The 17,047-nt window shown below is 41.5% G+C and overlaps 1 long non-coding RNA gene across 1 annotated transcript in view; it reads right to left on the bottom strand.

Annotated features, from left to right (window-relative positions):
* Positions 1-17,047, bottom strand: part of LOC116660100 — a 40,414-nt gene that overhangs the window by 13,191 nt on the left and 10,176 nt on the right. Inside the window, exons 2-3 of the long non-coding RNA XR_004315476.1 lie at positions 11,944-12,158; positions 2,611-2,772 (exon numbers count right to left, since the gene is read on the bottom strand). This is a non-coding gene — a long non-coding RNA (uncharacterized LOC116660100). The remainder of the gene's footprint in view (positions 1-2,610; positions 2,773-11,943; positions 12,159-17,047) is intronic.

The raw sequence follows: 17,047 nt of genomic DNA, 5'->3' as shown, positions 1-17,047 counted from the left end.
TGGTGGAACTTGGCCAGGCATTTCACCTGGCCAGTATATTCTTTTTTGGCCACAGCAACATGATTTTCCTTTAGGGAAATAAGCTTCCTCTCAATCATGGTGGGATTGTCAGTCAAGCTGCCTGCCTGTGATGGACATACAGGGTGGCAAATCAGACTCTCTTTCTCTTGAGTAGACATGAGATCAGCTGCACGGATTTGTCCCAGTGGGCCTATCAATGTGATGCTGCTCCTCAGATCCCAGATGGCTCTGACTCCTGTCCTTTTCCTGCTTGATTATTCAGTTCTTCCTCCTATTCTGGGAACTACCCTGTATCCTACAATACATTCGTTTTCTTACTGAGATTATCCGGAGTTGTTTTCTGTTGCTGGCAACCTTAGAACTGTAAGTGATAGGAAAGCTAATCTGCAGCTTGTCCTTGGACCTGATCCTGCACAGGGACAGGCTGACGTAGGAGGCTCACAGGAGCCAAGAACCCTGCTGTCCCCAGTGATGGTGGAGCCCCGGAGAGAGGCGGGGCCTGCTAACAGAGCCACTCAGCTGCACTGCGATGTCCACTGAATAAATGCCTGCCCCCACTTCTTTGCTGTGTGCTCAACATGGCCATGAAGAAAATCCCTTCATATTTTGGACTGCAGTTTCCAGAACATTTTTACCGTATCTGTGTCCTGGGTGGAGGAGTAGGAGTTTCTCTCAGAAGGAGAGAACCCAGCCTCCCAGCTCTGACTCCTCACAGGGCCAGGCTCCAAGGTGGCTATCTCCCTTCTCACCCTTCTTCTCCCTTCCAAAACAGCTCACCCAAGAGCCCTGGAGGTAGGTTAGTACTAGGAGAAAAGGAGAGTGTATGGCAGAGAGGAAAGAACCAGACAAATCTATCAGCTGCAGCTCTGCCACCTGCAGAGACGTGGCCAGTTTTGCTCACTGTTCCATCTGCAATGGCGGCGCCTACTGACTGCCCAACGGATGGTCATTCTCAAATGAACCCGCTCCTAAACTGGGCCCTCCTTCTCCCCTCTGAATTTTCATGACACCCTATCTCTGTACCTCCCTGGCTGTTGCACCCATCACTGTAGTTCTGCAACCTGCTGCCCTAGGAGGCAGTATGCACTCTCCATCAAGGTGTTCAAGTTGAGTTTGGAAGACCATCTGACAAGGCGGTTTTAAGAAGATTCAAGCTCAAGATGGGAAGTTGGGCTAAATGAACTCTAAGATCCCTTCTAACTTGGGTTTGATTATTCTGTATCTGTTTCTTGTTTTAACTTTAAAATATTTTTATGAATTTTTGAAGCATACAGAAAAGTACACAAATAATACAGTAACTGACAAACACCTAACTGTCAGATTTAAACCTCTTGCCATGTTTGTTCAAGATTCAAATAAACTCTCTGCAGATTTGTGTGTGTGTGTTAATTAAATATGTACTGAGGTACAATTTACATATAAAAAGTACACAGATTTTGAGCATACAGTATGGTAAGTTTTGACAACTGTGTACACGTGTGTAACTACCACCCCAGACAAGATATGGAATTTTCTCTCATGTATCTTTTTCAGTTAATACCCCCTGCCAGAGGCAATCACTGTTCTGATTTCTCTCACCATAGATTAGTTTTGCCTGATCTAGAACTTTCTATAAATAGAATCATATGGAATGAATTCTTTTGTCCCTGACCTCTTTTGCTCATCATAATGTTTTTGGGATTCTTCCATGATGCTGCAAGTATCAGTACCTGATTCCTTTTTATTTCTGAGTAATGTTCCATTGGATGAATATACCACAGTGTATTCACCCAATAATGGACCTTTGGATAACATATTTACCCAACATAAATGAAGGCATACATCCACAAAAAGAACAGTATAAGTATATTCATAGCAGCTTTTCTCATAATAGCTCCAAATTGGAAACAACCCAAATGGGTGTTCTATTTTTATATGAGCATCTTTCTTTCTAGACGATGAGGACAGGATGCTCCCTGATTCATCTGTGTACCCTCTGTGATTTGAACATAATAGAAGAATCAATAAGTCTTTGTTGAATGGATGAAAGACAGAGGAAGGAGAAGAGTTCTCCAAACCTAGGGCAAGAGATGAGGGGTAAGGTCAGCTCAACTAGGTGTAAGACAGAATGTCAGCAGGGAACATGTAGGTGTTTGTTCACCCAGGGGCCTCAATGCTAAGCTCATATCCTAGCACAGGGTAAGTGTTCAGGATACATATGTTGAATAAATGAAAAGAAGTAATCATGCTGTGGAGTGTTGAAATCACTAGGTCCTCTTCTTTTCAGACCATCCTAACTTCCACAGCAACCTTACTTAGTGGAAAGACACACCCACCAGGGTACAGGGACAAAGGGACAGTGGCAAACAGAGAGAAAGGTCTAGAGGTAAGGTCTGGAGATAAGGAAGAGGAGATTTCCAGAAGATAGGGAAGATAAGGAAGAGGGAATAAGGAAGAGGAAGTTTCCAGAGTAAAGTCAGAATAAATTAAACTGGGTTCTCTCTCCTGCCCTTAACCTCATCGCTTTCATTATTTGTCCCTGGTAGACCCAAGCAAGGGTTCCTCCCATTTAAGATCAAGAAATTAACCTGGAGAGCTTGAGGGACCTACCATGTCTAGGATGTCTTGCCCTTCTCACTTTCCATTACTTCTTCAGGCGTATGCTTTCAGATCTTCATGAAGGCATCAAACAAAGCCAGAGGATGGGCAGCTTTTCACTTACCCCAGCCAGGGGCTCCGACTGTTCAGCTCTTCAGGAAATCAAAGATTTGGCTGTGGATGGAAAGTTGATTTTACAAAGGACAGAAAATATGGCCTCATTTCAGTGTTTTTGTTTCAAGGCATGGATAAATATATTCCCTTAAATATCTTAACTTCAAGTCCTCTCAGGCAGGAATGAAAGGTTTCAAGAGAAGTAAAGAGAAGAGGAGGTTTACTGGGCTCTCTGACCCCAGTGTGACTCTTTACCGCAGAATTAACATATAAGGATCTAGAGATTTTTCCCTCTGATGCTCCAACTCTATCACTTGGCCTGGAAGCCGCAGGCACATTAATTTCCAGGAAGCAGTAGTGGGGAAAGGACACTAGGATTCCAAGTTCCTGCATCCTTCTGGTTGTACACCTAGCTGTTTATACAACCTCAGGTAAGCCTGTTGCCTCACCTGTACAATGAGACAGCTGGATTAGACAATCTCCAAGACCCTCTTCCAGCTTGAAAATCTATGCTTCTAGGTTTACAAGCTCAAAGCCTTGATCCCACTGGTCCCACCACTACAAATGCACCGAGGGGAGATGTTCACAGCCATCTCCTGCAGCGAGCTCATGTATTTTGAAGAGTCACATGAATGTTTTAAAGACTACAACTCACTGTTCATTCCTATTGAGGTGATTTTCCTGTTTGCAATGTTTCCTTATTTGAGGTCCAATTCAGAAATGCTTTTAGTCAACTGTCAGTGTAGATGGAGAAAAAAAATCTGGAAGATTTTCTGCTTTATATCCTTGTTGATAATACAAACAAGGCCCGACCGCCTTCAGAGGGTGGTGGAAGGCTAGGAAATTCTCATCCTTTCAGGGCTAAAAATAAGTATTTGTTGATGATCTGGACAATCTGATTGCTTGAAACAGCAGCAGCCTGAAGTCTTACACCACATGAAAGAGGAGGGTGCATTTCCCTGGCTGGGCCCAGGGACACCAGAGTTCAAGTTGACCTTTTGAAAAGGAACACTGAGAAACTTGGGTCTGTGGCTTCCATCCCCCACCCGAATTTTCTGGGCCCAGTACTGAATTTTACATGAAATATCCTAAGTACATCCTTTAAGCTGAACATCATTTATTTCCTGTTAGGATTTAAAGTGGATTATATATTCAGCCTGACCTTTAGAGAACTTATGATACGAGGAGGATTTCTAGGGATTCACTTTATGGAAGATCCTGGAGATTAAAGAGAGTTCAGTCAATAAAAAGTTTTTTTTCCTACTTGTCGACTGACAGAGCCATTGGTCTTGAATGATTCTGTTTGTTCACTTTGACCTTCCTCCTTTTGTTTCAAAAGAGGCCAAGGCCTTTGGAAGAAGATGGACCTGGCCCCAGATTATGGCTTTGCCCCTCACCCGTTGTGGGACTGCTGCGGACACACCTAAGCCAGGCTTATCACTGGGCAAATGGCAGGGACCACTCGGAAAGATGGTGAGTATCTGGAGAGCAAAGTGGGCTGATGCCCCTTTCCCCACAGTGATGTTCCTAGTAACACTGAAAGCCACTCTTAGGCCAAATTCTGCCAAGCAGTCAAACGTTTATTAGCACGCTGGTACAACAAAGTTGTAGAAGCTCTTCACCCAGCCTGTTTTGCAGTGCTCCAACAAAGACTATGCACAGCACATTTGCTCAGAGGTGTGGTGTGTCTTCTAGGTCAGCAGGGAACTGGAGGGGCATAGGACCCATAGGGATGCCCTTTGGCATTAAACTGCTGGACTTGCCCACTTTTTATGCCTCATTTATGCAAAAGCACCAGAGGCTGTGTCATATTTCTAATCAGTGACCTATTTGAGAATGCATCTCCCACTCATTTCACCAACAGAAATATTTCTAGCATCCCTTATGCTAATTAATAAACTCTTCAGTGTAGAGTTCCATACTGTAATTTAAGTGCTAAGTAACTCCTTCTGAAGATATTGGTTCTTGATTAGGGCACTTGATCTGTTAATCAGACTTAAGTGTTGACTCCTGACATGTCCTTGAATACTTACTACTGCCCTTCACAGTATACATTAGAGCTATCTTGTCTAACTATCGTACTGTTTCTGCTGCAGCATCCCTCATCCCTTGCCTTACTTCCAGGAAGAGAATCTTCACTGTTGCAGAGGATTTGGAGGGCAATGCAGTTTCCTTCTTTTCTTCCCTCCCTGTGGAATCCAGGATGATTCTTTAATTCCCTTTTACACTGTAAACCAATGGAGTTAATTGTTTCACACACACACACACACCCTCACCAATTTTCTGTTCCCTCTCTTCTTCCCTCTTTCTTATTAAGTTGTGGGCTTTAGATGCACCAGGATTTCAGAACTGGGGTCTAGTACTGTATATTCACTCCTCAGCTGTATAAAACAAATACCCCCAAGCCCAAGTTGGATACTTGGGTCTGCCTCTGGCTTGGTTCCTGGTTTCTCTTTCTTCTCTATGCCTCCCTCATCCCCAGTCCTTTACCACCTTGGAGAAGTTTTGTCTGCCTGTCCCAGGCCTTGCCTGGGGAAATAACAGAAACTACCACATCCCACTTCCCAGGGATGGTCTTAAACAGCTTGGGGTGAAGAGGAAGAAAAGGCAGGTAATGTCTCATAAAATGTCACATCATTTTCTCCTTTTCTGGTTGTTTTTACCTCAAATAAAGTCTCGCTGTATCTGGTCTTTGTGCATCTGAAACCAGAGGTTATCTTCAGAATCTCTCTTTCATCACTCCAAACTTGACTGCAGGGAAAAATGATACAGCATCCAAATTCAGAGGAGTGTATTTGAGGTTGGGCAGGGTGGGGAGGTGCTTACTTTATTTTTCTTGTGTGTAGTTTCTCTGACTCATTGGCTGTTTTCATTTTCCTCTCAGTGATCAAAATCACAAACCTTCACATCTGTCCCATAAAGCAGCTGGGGATAGTAGCAGAATCCTTGGAGCCTCCTGCCTCCCAGGCATTGGGAGGCAGCCACGTGCTGCAGAGGGAGGACCGGCACGTGTCACCCCATGAGCTGGTCTGCGTAACACGTGTGCTCTGGAGCACAGATGTCAGGGCTCCTACTGACTCCTCGGACAGAAGCCCAGGCCTTGCTTTCTTACAAATGAGAAATGACTGTGTGTGTGTTTGTGTGTGTGTTTATTTCATTACAAAAAGTTCAGATAATAAAGACAACTTGTACATAAAGAAGACTCCCACCACCCATAATTAACATTTCAGTGTGTTCTCCTAGTCTTTTTAATATAAATATAAAAGTAAAAATTTTTGCAAAAAATTAAACCACACACGCGCCTATTTTTTTAAGCCAAAACATGGGATCATACTATAAACGCCATCTGGCAACTTACTTTTTTGACTTACCATGTTGTAGACATCTGACCATGTCAATATGTAAATTTACAACAGTGTTTTTACACTGCTGTTTTTATATGACCCCATGGTATTCTGTTCTATATGTACAACTTAACTTATATCCTATCAGAAGTTTTTTTTTTGCTATTATAAATGATGCAAAGATACATATATGTACAGTTATTTCTTAGAACAAATTCCCAGAAGTAGGATTGCTGGGCACACCATTATTCTCAGTACCTTCCCTCCACCTCATGTCTTATCACTACCTGTTTTCACAAATTTCATCTCTTTTGGGGCACTTATTTCCCAGCAAATTCAGGGGCCTGTTACATTGCGAATAAAGCAAAGGAGAAAGAAGCAAATGCTTTGGATAAACTGCAAACATTTCTTTCTCCTGCTGTCCACATTTAAACATCTGTCTTCCTAGAGATCCTTTCAAGGCTACCCATGCAGCCAGGTCCCAGGTGTGTGTGGAGGGCAGACCACAGGCAGAGGGAACAGGCCCTCAGACAGACACTCTGCTTCCTTTTCCCATGTCAACCCTTCTCTCTCAACCTGTACATTGCTTTCCAATACCTACGGTGTGCTTCGCATGCAGAACACTTTGTGATCTGAATTTTCTTCTTCAAATTCCAGGAATGAAGAAGCATCACGTGTTGACCAGCTCTTCTGATTTCCCAACTGCAACTAACACATAAGTAAACTATCTGGTCTTGTCTCCCTGTTGTTCTGGTGGTCACTGTTCTGTTCTTCCTCTTAACACCTGATGCAGTGAGAACCAATCATTTGCGGCTGGACACGGTAGACAAGGGGAGCGCGGGGAGCGACAGGCACATCTGGACCAGGGGAAGATCCATCAGAGAGACCCCATTTTCTTCTTGTTCCTGTTTCTCCTTTCGATCAACTCACTCTTTCAACCTGACCAGGGGGCTGAGGAGGAGCACAAAGGTGAAAAGCTTTTGACCTTCAAGTCATTCAGCAGCTCCAGTGAGTGGATGGAGGTGGAATTTGACCTTGTGGCTGGGAAAGTGGCCTGGAGAATCTCCATGGGAGGCTAGTGAACTGTAAACATTGAATAAACGGAAAACCTAAGTCCACACCACTCGCATAAGAGAGACCACACCTGGGTTTTGGTTTAGTCTTTTCATCGCCTCAGATTACTGATGAGAGGATCAAATGGGATGACATTTATTTGCTTCAAAAATAAGTTAGAGCACCACTTAAATGCAATAAATTAAGGTTACAGACTATCTCTAGCCCTTATCAACATAGATAATTAAAAAATTAACTATACAAGTGCAGATAGCTGCTGGAAAAATAACTTCTCACCTTACATTGTTGGTACCAAGCTATCTTGATAGGCCAGCATAAAAATGTCTGTATCTTGGTTACTTTGTCCGAAACAAAACTGTTCAATTTTTAAACATCCCAGTTCTTTTAATTCATCAAATTTATAGATATCTTCCTTTAAAAATAAACTAATTCTTCTTCAAAGTACGCAAAGCTAAGGGTGTGGGGGTATTAAGTACAGGCAGGAGATGTGGGGTGGACTCTGTCCTCACAGAAAAGATGGAGAAAGTGAAGTAAAAAAGAATTACAATCCCTGATTTTAAGCCAGATGTGTCCCCCTGAGATCCTGGGCCAGTAGATACTTAAGGTATATAACCAGCACCCTTTCCTATTGTTTTCCCAGCACTAAAGGATTCATGAGGATCAGCCTGCAAGTAGGAGGAGCTTATGAAAAGTCAGCATGTGCAGCAGGGTAGGGAAACCTCCCACACATGGGGTACAGATGGAGACTGGAGACTCTACTAAAACCCTCATTCACCTCTGGCCAGATACTCCTGTTTTGCAAATTCTTCATCTGACACCAGCTCGGTTCGCTAAAACACATTTTATCTGCTTTGTAGGTCTCTACCCCTGGCATCTCTCTCTCTGTAGGAACTCTGGGTAACAACAGCTGTCAACATCCCAGCTCCCACTGTCAGCAGCTGAGCAGTCAGAGAAGCTGAGGCTGGGAGGGGGCCACACCTGTGTTCCTGGTGTCAGAAGGGAAGAGGCAGAGGGGAGGAAGGAGGCAGGGACTTGGGGGTGGTGGACTGGGGAGAAGGTTGTGGGGTGAAGCTCCACTTTGCTCTTCCAAACCCAAAGAGTCAACATGACCTTCACTAATTAAGTCATCAATGAAAACCAAAGTCAGAAACAGGGATTGTGAATTCTCAATGCTAATTCAAGACCCATTTAAAGTCTTTGAGCAATTCATAGTCCCAGGGCCCAAAGAGAATAACTAGAGAGATGTAAACTATTTTGTGCTTTGAAATGAAATGGAGTACTAGTTAAAGACCCTGCCAGACTTGATTAAATGTTGCCTAATTGTTTTTGATCCCTACCCATTATCAGCTGGAATGGGAGCCTTTTTATTTTCATAAATAAAGATCATCCTAGGGGAGATGATGTGCTGTGGGATAACCATCTTACAACTCTGGTTTTGTCCTTTAAGTCTGGGGAAACCGTGTGTGTGTGTGTGTGTGTGTGTGTGTGTGTGTGTGTGTGTGTGTGTGTGTGTTTGTATGTGTGTGTGTTTGTATGTGTATGTGTATATGTGTGTATGTATGTGTATGTGTGTATATGTTTGTGTATGTATATATGTGTATGTGTGTGTGTGTATATGTGTATGTGTGTTTGTATATGCTTGTATGTGTATGTGTATATGTGTGTGTGTATATGTGTATGTGTGTGTGTGTATCCTTCTCATGCTCCTTCTTCCCAACCTCTTGTAAACTCCAAGGGAAGTAGTTTGGCACCAAAAAAAGAGAGCTGGTATTATTATGTCAGTTACTGGAAGTTCTAGAAGCTTCTGAGCCTGTGTCATAATGCCTGGATCTCTTTCATATCACCACAATTAAGAATCCTGACAGTGAAGGAATCTGTCTCCCTTCTTAAGTCTTCATTTTATACCCACCCAGAAAGCTTTGGGGGACCCTCAGAACTGGTTAAACCATGTGTGCCAAGTCTCCTGGTAAGTGACTTACAAGGAAACAGGATTTAACAAACACAAGGAAAGTGTTTTACAAACAATTTGCCAGATGGCTCTCCTCCACTTGTCATATTAGCTTGGTTTTGTGACTTATGAGTAAATTTCCTTGTACACTTCCCACCGGAGCTGCGGAGTTAGCGAGACTGGGTCAGAGGAATATCTAAATAAATCCTAGCCAAAGCAGAATTTTCAATCATAAAACTTCTTGGTCACTTTAATCACATGAAGGAAGCTCCAGGGTTTGGAAGGGCAGCATTTACCAGTTAACCCACAAAACCTGTGTAGGAGGTAGGACTCGCTTTCCACCACAAAACTTAACAGAACCCAGTTAGAACACAACTTGTGGTTAAATCTCTCTCCTCTGACTTGATGTAACTGTGCTTTTTTCAGCATTGGGATTAGAGGTACCAAAATAGTCTGTATGACACTGGCTTTTCTCAGGCTGCATGGATCACGACCAGGAACTGGAAAATGCCAGAAGTTTCTCAAGACAAAATATTTTCTTCATTTTCCATACGTAAAGGTTGGGAATTGTTTTTCCTTCCTTCAAGGCAGATAGGTTCTAATGGCTACTATCCTCTGATGAAGATAAATGGAGAGAATCCTCCCTCAAGAGGAGGAAATACTTCCACTGTTAAGGTCTCCTGCTCAACTGCAGAATAATTATTTATTTTAGGTTTGATTTTTCCAAGTCTGAAGCTGAGTATACAGTAAAACTTCACTCTCCAAGGCCCTTGATAGCAAGGGCTGTTTCTGTGCCCACAGCAGGAGTTGGGACAGGAGAAAGACAGATACAAGTGTATTTAATAGACTCCAAGATTGTTCATAGATGGACTCGTGTAATTGTCCTGCTCTTGTTTGTGATTCTATTTCAAATGAGATAGATAAGAACTGTAAATGTCTTTTCTTAGTCTAGTTGCACTGCAGACTAATAAACTGAGGCTAAACGCCTCAGTTTTTCTTAAAAAAGAAAAAAAAAAACTACCATTAAACCTGGAAGTCAGGAAACCTTGCCTCTGTGTGGGTCCAGCTCTGCCATTGATTTATTTTGTGTCCCACTGTTACCCTTGCTTTTTCCATCTGTGAAATGGGGGTAAAGGGGAAGGGTTAGACTAGATCACTTTTAAGATTCCTTCTACTCTAGATATGAAGCTATTGTTTTCTTTTTCAATCCTCTTTGGGTTATACATTATCAACCATGACCTCCTTTTTGAGTGACCAGACAGGTGGTGGCACAAATCAACTTTCTTTAGAAAAATTCTTAATATAAACATCTTAGAAGTACGTATGTGTAAAGGGTTGATATTTAACTTCATCAGGGATTATTTACGTTAAGTTTTAGGTATGTTAAAAGGTCACCAATTGAACAGAACTTCCAAATCAATTATGAATAGAAACTTGAATTTTTAAGCCATCATCTCAGGGGGAGGCTAGGTGCATCTCCCTCGCCATCTCTGCATTTGCTTTTGCATCTGTCTGGAACCTCCCTCCTCAGAACTGTCTCCTTCACTCTGGGTTCCCCGTCCAAATGTCCTGTCTTCACTTCAGGGCTGCCTCTGCCCATCTATCTAAAGAAGGTCCCTCTCCTCCCCGTCATGTCATTCTGCCCTTATCTCTATCTGAAATTCTCTTAGATTTTTCATTTGCTTGTTTCCTGTCTCCCTCCATAAGAAGGGGAAATCAAGGGAGCCTAAACTTTGTCTTGTTCTCTGTTATATCCCCAAGGCCAACTATAAAATTCTTAAATTCTAAACAAAGGATCAAATCTGTCTCTCTTTCCCCCACCACGTTCCTACTACGCTAAACTTCTTGTGGTTCTTCAAACACACCATGCCATTACCTCCATGCTATTTGCTCTGCCAAGAAGACCTCCTTCTCTGTTTACAATTCTATCTGCTCTAGAAGATCCAGCTCAAAAGCTGTTCTTTCTCTGGCGCAGCATGTGACAGAGCACCTGGAACTACCGTAGCTCTTACCACATTGTGCTGACTTCATTTATCTGTCTACCCTGTAAGACTGAAGGGACCCCTGATGTCAGGGACCAAACTTCATTTGCCTCTTACCTTGACGCCCCAGGCTTAGCACTGCATCTGGCCTAGTCGTGGCTGAGAAGTGTTTGTGAGTGAACACGTGCACAAAGAATGTCACCTACCATTTCAGTAAACAGGATGTTGAGTCCATCAAATCCTCAACCACTGCACCATGTACCCTAAGGGGGATTCAGGATGGAGAAAAACAGGTTGCCTGCTACCAAGCCATCAGCCTCTGCAGCCACCCCCAAGAGTACACCCTGAGGGGATTCAGGATACAGAAAAAAAGGACATTGGCCCTAGATAGTTCAGGTGCATATCACAGGAATAATTTCAATAAGCTCAGACTCTTGCATCTTCCTACATAAAAAAAATGTGCTAAATTCATTAACTTGGGATGTCTCATTTTCTTTAATTAGCAGTAATCCTTTGATGTTCCAACTACCTGGGATTTTTGTTTTTGTTTTCAAAAAACTCCTATATATCCTAGCTCCTCCCTCTCCTCTTTGCAACAGTCCCTCAGAGCTATTTGAGAGGCTGTCTCCAAGGCTTAAGTCCTCAGTAAGTCTGCCAAATAAAGCATAATTCTCAGTTCTTAGGTTGTGCATTTTTTTCAGTTGATAAATGATTTCCTCCAAAGCTTTTGGATAATTAGACTTGTATGTCTAAGGGAGGGAGACATAGCCTAACAGGCCCTTGACCTTTGGGAGATTCTGTTTATTACCACTGTCATGTTTCTGGAGGGGACCTGATTAGGGGAGACTCACATAATCACTATCTGGGAGTAGAAGATACTGACCAACAAGAATGTGAGCAGGAGCTGCTGGTTGCCTTTCGCTGAGGGACACCAGGCACTCAAAAAAGTGTAAATTCCTTCACCTTCGCATTTGGCTTTTTGTCCACCAACTGATGAAATATATTCCTACTCCACAGTTGCTTGTGGCCCAAAAGCTGTAGAAGAGCTGGTCACATTTTCAAGTATTCACCCTCTGAGTGACAGATTCCTCTGAGATCCTAGAGGAAAGCACAGAAAGGCATGTCAGCTTTACCCACTTCAGATACAATTTTCCAGGAACCCCTGACCAAAATCTGGCGGCAAAAAGGGGCTGCCACAAATGATCAGTTTCTTTTAAATCTGTTTCTGATTCTCCAGGGAGTTAAATGTGATGACAAGCATGATAACCCTCCTGTTAACCACAAGTGGGCTGTTAGAAGGTTAGTCAAATTTTATTAAGAGTAGTTATCACAGGGCAAAACATCCCAACATGTCAGTAATAACTCCCACTTACAGGGGATGTTAATGAAGAGTTGTTGAATGCAGAAGAGATAACCTAAACCCAAAAGTGATGGGGAAAGTAGCTCTAGCAGAACAACACAGCATTTATAAATATTTATTGATCGAAAAATAACATTTTCTTCTGGTTTGCCAAGGGTGTGGAAAATAGGAAGCTCAGGATAATACCATTTAAGTAATCAGCCCAGCCTTTGGGTTCAGTTTTAAAACTCTTACATTTGGGGGGATTTGATGGAGGGTTTGATTAATGGAGCAAGATTTCCTGGAGGGCTTGATGTTATAGATCTTTTCTGGATGCTTATGTCTCTGATGAGGATTATCAAGGGTAATACTATTACTCTTGGGTTAGTCTTTTGAATTGGATGTGATTCTCCTTCCTCTTAATGCCTCAGTCCTTTATACATTCTGTTTCTACCTTATGTCATAATGTTTGAGTCTTATTTCTCCTATTAATTTTAAGCTCTTTGAGGGCAAGGCTTACAGATTAGTTATCTCTATAGCTCCTGCATAATTCTGCACAGAGATAGGAATTCAATACACTGAGACAAATTCAGAATTTACTTATACAGCCAAGTTCCCTTATAATCAAAAGGAAGGAGAAAAGAATCATAAGAGAGAAGTTTATAAAACAGAATACTAATTTATGATAAGAGACTATGCTAAAACTGTTTGGCAAAATTTCTAGTTCTTCCCACTTCTGGTCACATATGCAGATTCTAATACCCTGCCCCCTTATGGTTGGGTGAAGATGTGTGACTGGTTCTAGACACTGAATTGTGAACAGAAATGGTATGTGTCACTTGTGGACTAGGACTCTGACCAACCATCCCAGTTGTCTGAGACTGAAGGGTTTCTCAGGACACAGAACTTACAGTGTTAAACTAGGACAGTCACTGGCAAACCAGGCCAGTTGTCACTTTAGCTGGAGCATTTAACTGCTCTCTTTTTCCTTCTGGAAGAGACTGGCAACATTCAGGTCATGGGAACTCCAATTTTCTAGACACCTGGATCACACAATGAGCAGAATATATCTGTGAACCCATGATGGGATGTCAGTTATTTCAATAAATAAAATTTTGATCGGGGAGTTTTTGTTATTGCAGCATAACCTAGCTTATCCTTACTGATACATGGATACAAATAACAACTGAGTTCATTGCACTGGTGAATAAGTGTTTCTTTTATTTGTTTATAATAGGAAATTTTAAAAAATCACAAGGTTACTTGGTGAATTCAAAAGCAGAGCAAAAGCAGTTGGATAATCTTAAGATGTTTTCATAAATCTGAGCTAGATTTATCAGTCACTCTTCTCTAAAAAGTATATATGCCAAGAAGACTTGGTCAGGGACTGTCTTTCATTAAAAGTATTGGACAAGACCATGACAAATGAATGGATAAAGATGTGGTACATATATATATAATGGAATATTACTCAGTCTTAAAAAAGAATAAAATAATGCCATTTGCAGCAACACAGATGGACCTAGAGATTATCATATTAAGTGAAGAAAAGCAGACAGAGAAAGACAAGTATCATATGATATCACTCATATCTGGAATCCAAAAACGAACTTATTTACAAAACAGAAAGAGACTCACAGACTAGAAAACAAACTTATGGCTACCAAAGGGGAAAATGGGGGGGGGGCATAAATTAGAAGTTTGGGATTAGCAGGTACAAACTACTTTACATAGAAAATAAACAACAGTGTCTTACTGTACAGCACAGGGAACTACATTCAATATTTGCAATAACCTATAATAGAAAAGACTCTGAAAAAGAATATATATATATATAAAACTGAATCACCATGCTGTATACCAGAAACTAACATAACACTGTAAATCAACTGCATTTCAATAAATAAATAAATAAAGCCCTAAAAAAAACTGGACAAAAATTCCCTGATTAATATAGTCAAATTTTCCCCTTCTAGACTCAACTTTATCATATGTGTTTAATTTCACAATAAACTACAAGTTCATAATGTATATAGAAATGGTTCCATATTAGATAAGAAGTTTCTAGTGACATCTAGGAAGGGCCTCTCGGTCTTACCAGTAAATTTCCTCTCATTCACATTTCTGATTTTATTCATTAGTTCAACAAATAGTTGTTAATGCCTATTTCCTGCCAGACACAAACAAGGCAGACAAGATCCCTGGCCTGTTGGAATTTATATTTCCATTAGTTGGGTTAATGCTAACTAAAACAAGAGACTCAGTGCTAGTTCAGTGGTTAAAGAAGATAGACATTCACTTCTCTCACACATAACAGTCCAATGGAACATTCCAGTTTGGAAGGCAGCTCTGCCCCACACAAGCATCAGGGACACAGGTTCCTTACACTGGCTTTCTTTACAATCAACTAGTATCTTATCGCTATGTGGCTAAAGCTTGGGGGAATGATGGGTTTGCTGGTAGGAAGGGATAAAAGAATAGAGGCAGCACAACCTCTCTTTTAAGGGTCAAGCCTAGAGTGACACATATTGTTTCCATCCACACTGCGGAATGTGAGCTAGGTTGGGGGAGAACTTAGTCACAGGGCACTCCTAACTGCAGGACAGTCTGGGAAATGTGGTCAGCTTTTGTGCTCAGAAATGAGGCTGGAAATGATTTTGGTGGGCAAATAGGAACCTCAATTAAAACATTCTAACAAGAGATATAAGAATTTATTACATACTTCTCAGTGCACAAACCTCTTCTTGTCACTGTGGGGGATACAAAATGAAAAAGAGGCATCATCTCTACCATAAGGAATTCACATCTTAGTAGAAGAAATACTCTATAGGTATTACAGGCACATAGCTATAGTATAAGATGGGATGCTATAAATGGCAAGAATGGCAAAGGCACAAAATACACAGGGAATTCAAAGGACCAAGGGTTGTAACATGCTATCATGTCCCCATGGGACAGTAATATTCTTTGACTCTTCTCTGTGTAATGTCAACTCTTCTCTATTAGTATTTATGCCTTATAACACCCTCTGTGGAATATCAACTCACTTATGCTTTATCTCTTCTAAGAAATGAATCCCCTTGATCATCCCTCATGAACACCTAATATCTTTATAATGTCCCCCATTGGTAGGATGATTATATAACTTATCATCCAAAGAAGGACAGTTCTGAGAGTAAAAAGAGGTGCTACTTCTCCTTAAACTGGAGCTGCAGAACCACCCATGATCATGTCAGGCAAACTGGGACGTATGGACACCTCATCAATGGGTATCACACTGGGATATAAACCTCTCCTGAGAGCCAGTGCCCCGGGCACCCAAGAGTCCTTCCTTTCTCCATCTACCTGCTTTACCTTCTCAACAGATTTCTTACAGGTGGTGGACCCCTAGCTTACAGATTCTTGTTAATTTAGATTTTTAAAAAATTATTTACTAGGCTTAGATATCCTAGTTTTTGGTTTTGTGACCACCCCCACGCCCAACCCAAATCATTCTTTTCAATGTTGAGATGTTGAGGGTAAAACTTACTTTTGGTCCTATAGTCCTTGTTTTAGTCAATACAATAATGCCTTGTAATAAGGGCCTAAGTTACTTCACTCTAATTTCCCTATGCATAAAATAAACAGGATACAGCCTACTTTGAGGAAAACCTATTGCACAAATGTGAGGTATCTTATTTATTAATTTTCTTTTAGTTGTTATTTAGTAGGGGTGGGGTGGGGATGGTAGGAGTGGAGTGAAAGAAAAAGGAGAAAAGCTACAGGGGAATAGTATGTATTCTCATAGACTCCTTTTAGGGACACAGTGGAGGAATTTACAGAACATATCAAGCAAGCTGGAATCCAGCCAATCTGCATGGCTCTATCCTTGTATCGGTGGGAAAGTGTTCGTTTTGAACAGAAGTGCCTTATATGCTGACATTTCTCACTGCTGCGGAATATAGGATACGTGCTTTGTCATTTAAAAATATTCCCAATTCTGTGACCCTGAGACCTTCAGCACAATGATCTGGAAAAGAGTGGTTGGGAACTCTGGAGTCCTCTGAAATCCCTTGCTCTGTCCTTTAGCAGCTGGGATTCTCTCTTCTTGTCTGGAGAAGCTGCTTGCTGATGTTAGTGGATTTTGTAAATTTTTTACATGGGACCAAAGGGATTTTTTTAAATGTTTACTCTCTCCTTGCCAAGCTTACCAGACCTTTATGGGTTTTAGAAAAATATCTTAAGCCAACTTTTTATTGTTCAGAGTTCTCTTAAGGACATCTCACCTGTAATCTGGGCTAAATCGTAAGTGATAAAATCCATTTCTTTTTGACAATGTACTGTTTGCTCATTCACTGGGCGGTGGGGTCTGGGGCGGGGGACAGAACTGGATGGAGCCCAAGAAATCAGCCATTACTTTTCTGGCTCCTGAAACGTTAAGAGCTCAAACCTAGAAAAAAAGAGAATCTAAGAGTTTGGATCCCTGGAAACTTTGAGCAATGTTTACTCACCCACGAGACAAGCACTCATTTCCACAATATGTCGACAATGATAACAGATAAAGTTGATTCAATGTGTGTCACACAGCCTGAATCAGGTTAATTTTTTTCTATATCCTCTCATTTAAACCTCACAAAAACTGCATGAGGAAAGTATTGTTATCCTTATT

This window comes from Camelus ferus, chromosome 26 (genome assembly GCF_009834535.1).
Source record: "Camelus ferus isolate YT-003-E chromosome 26, BCGSAC_Cfer_1.0, whole genome shotgun sequence".
Taxonomy (NCBI): Eukaryota; Metazoa; Chordata; class Mammalia; order Artiodactyla; family Camelidae; genus Camelus; species Camelus ferus.
Note: the sequence above shows the minus strand (reverse complement) of the source record. Positions and strands in the feature narration are given on the sequence as shown.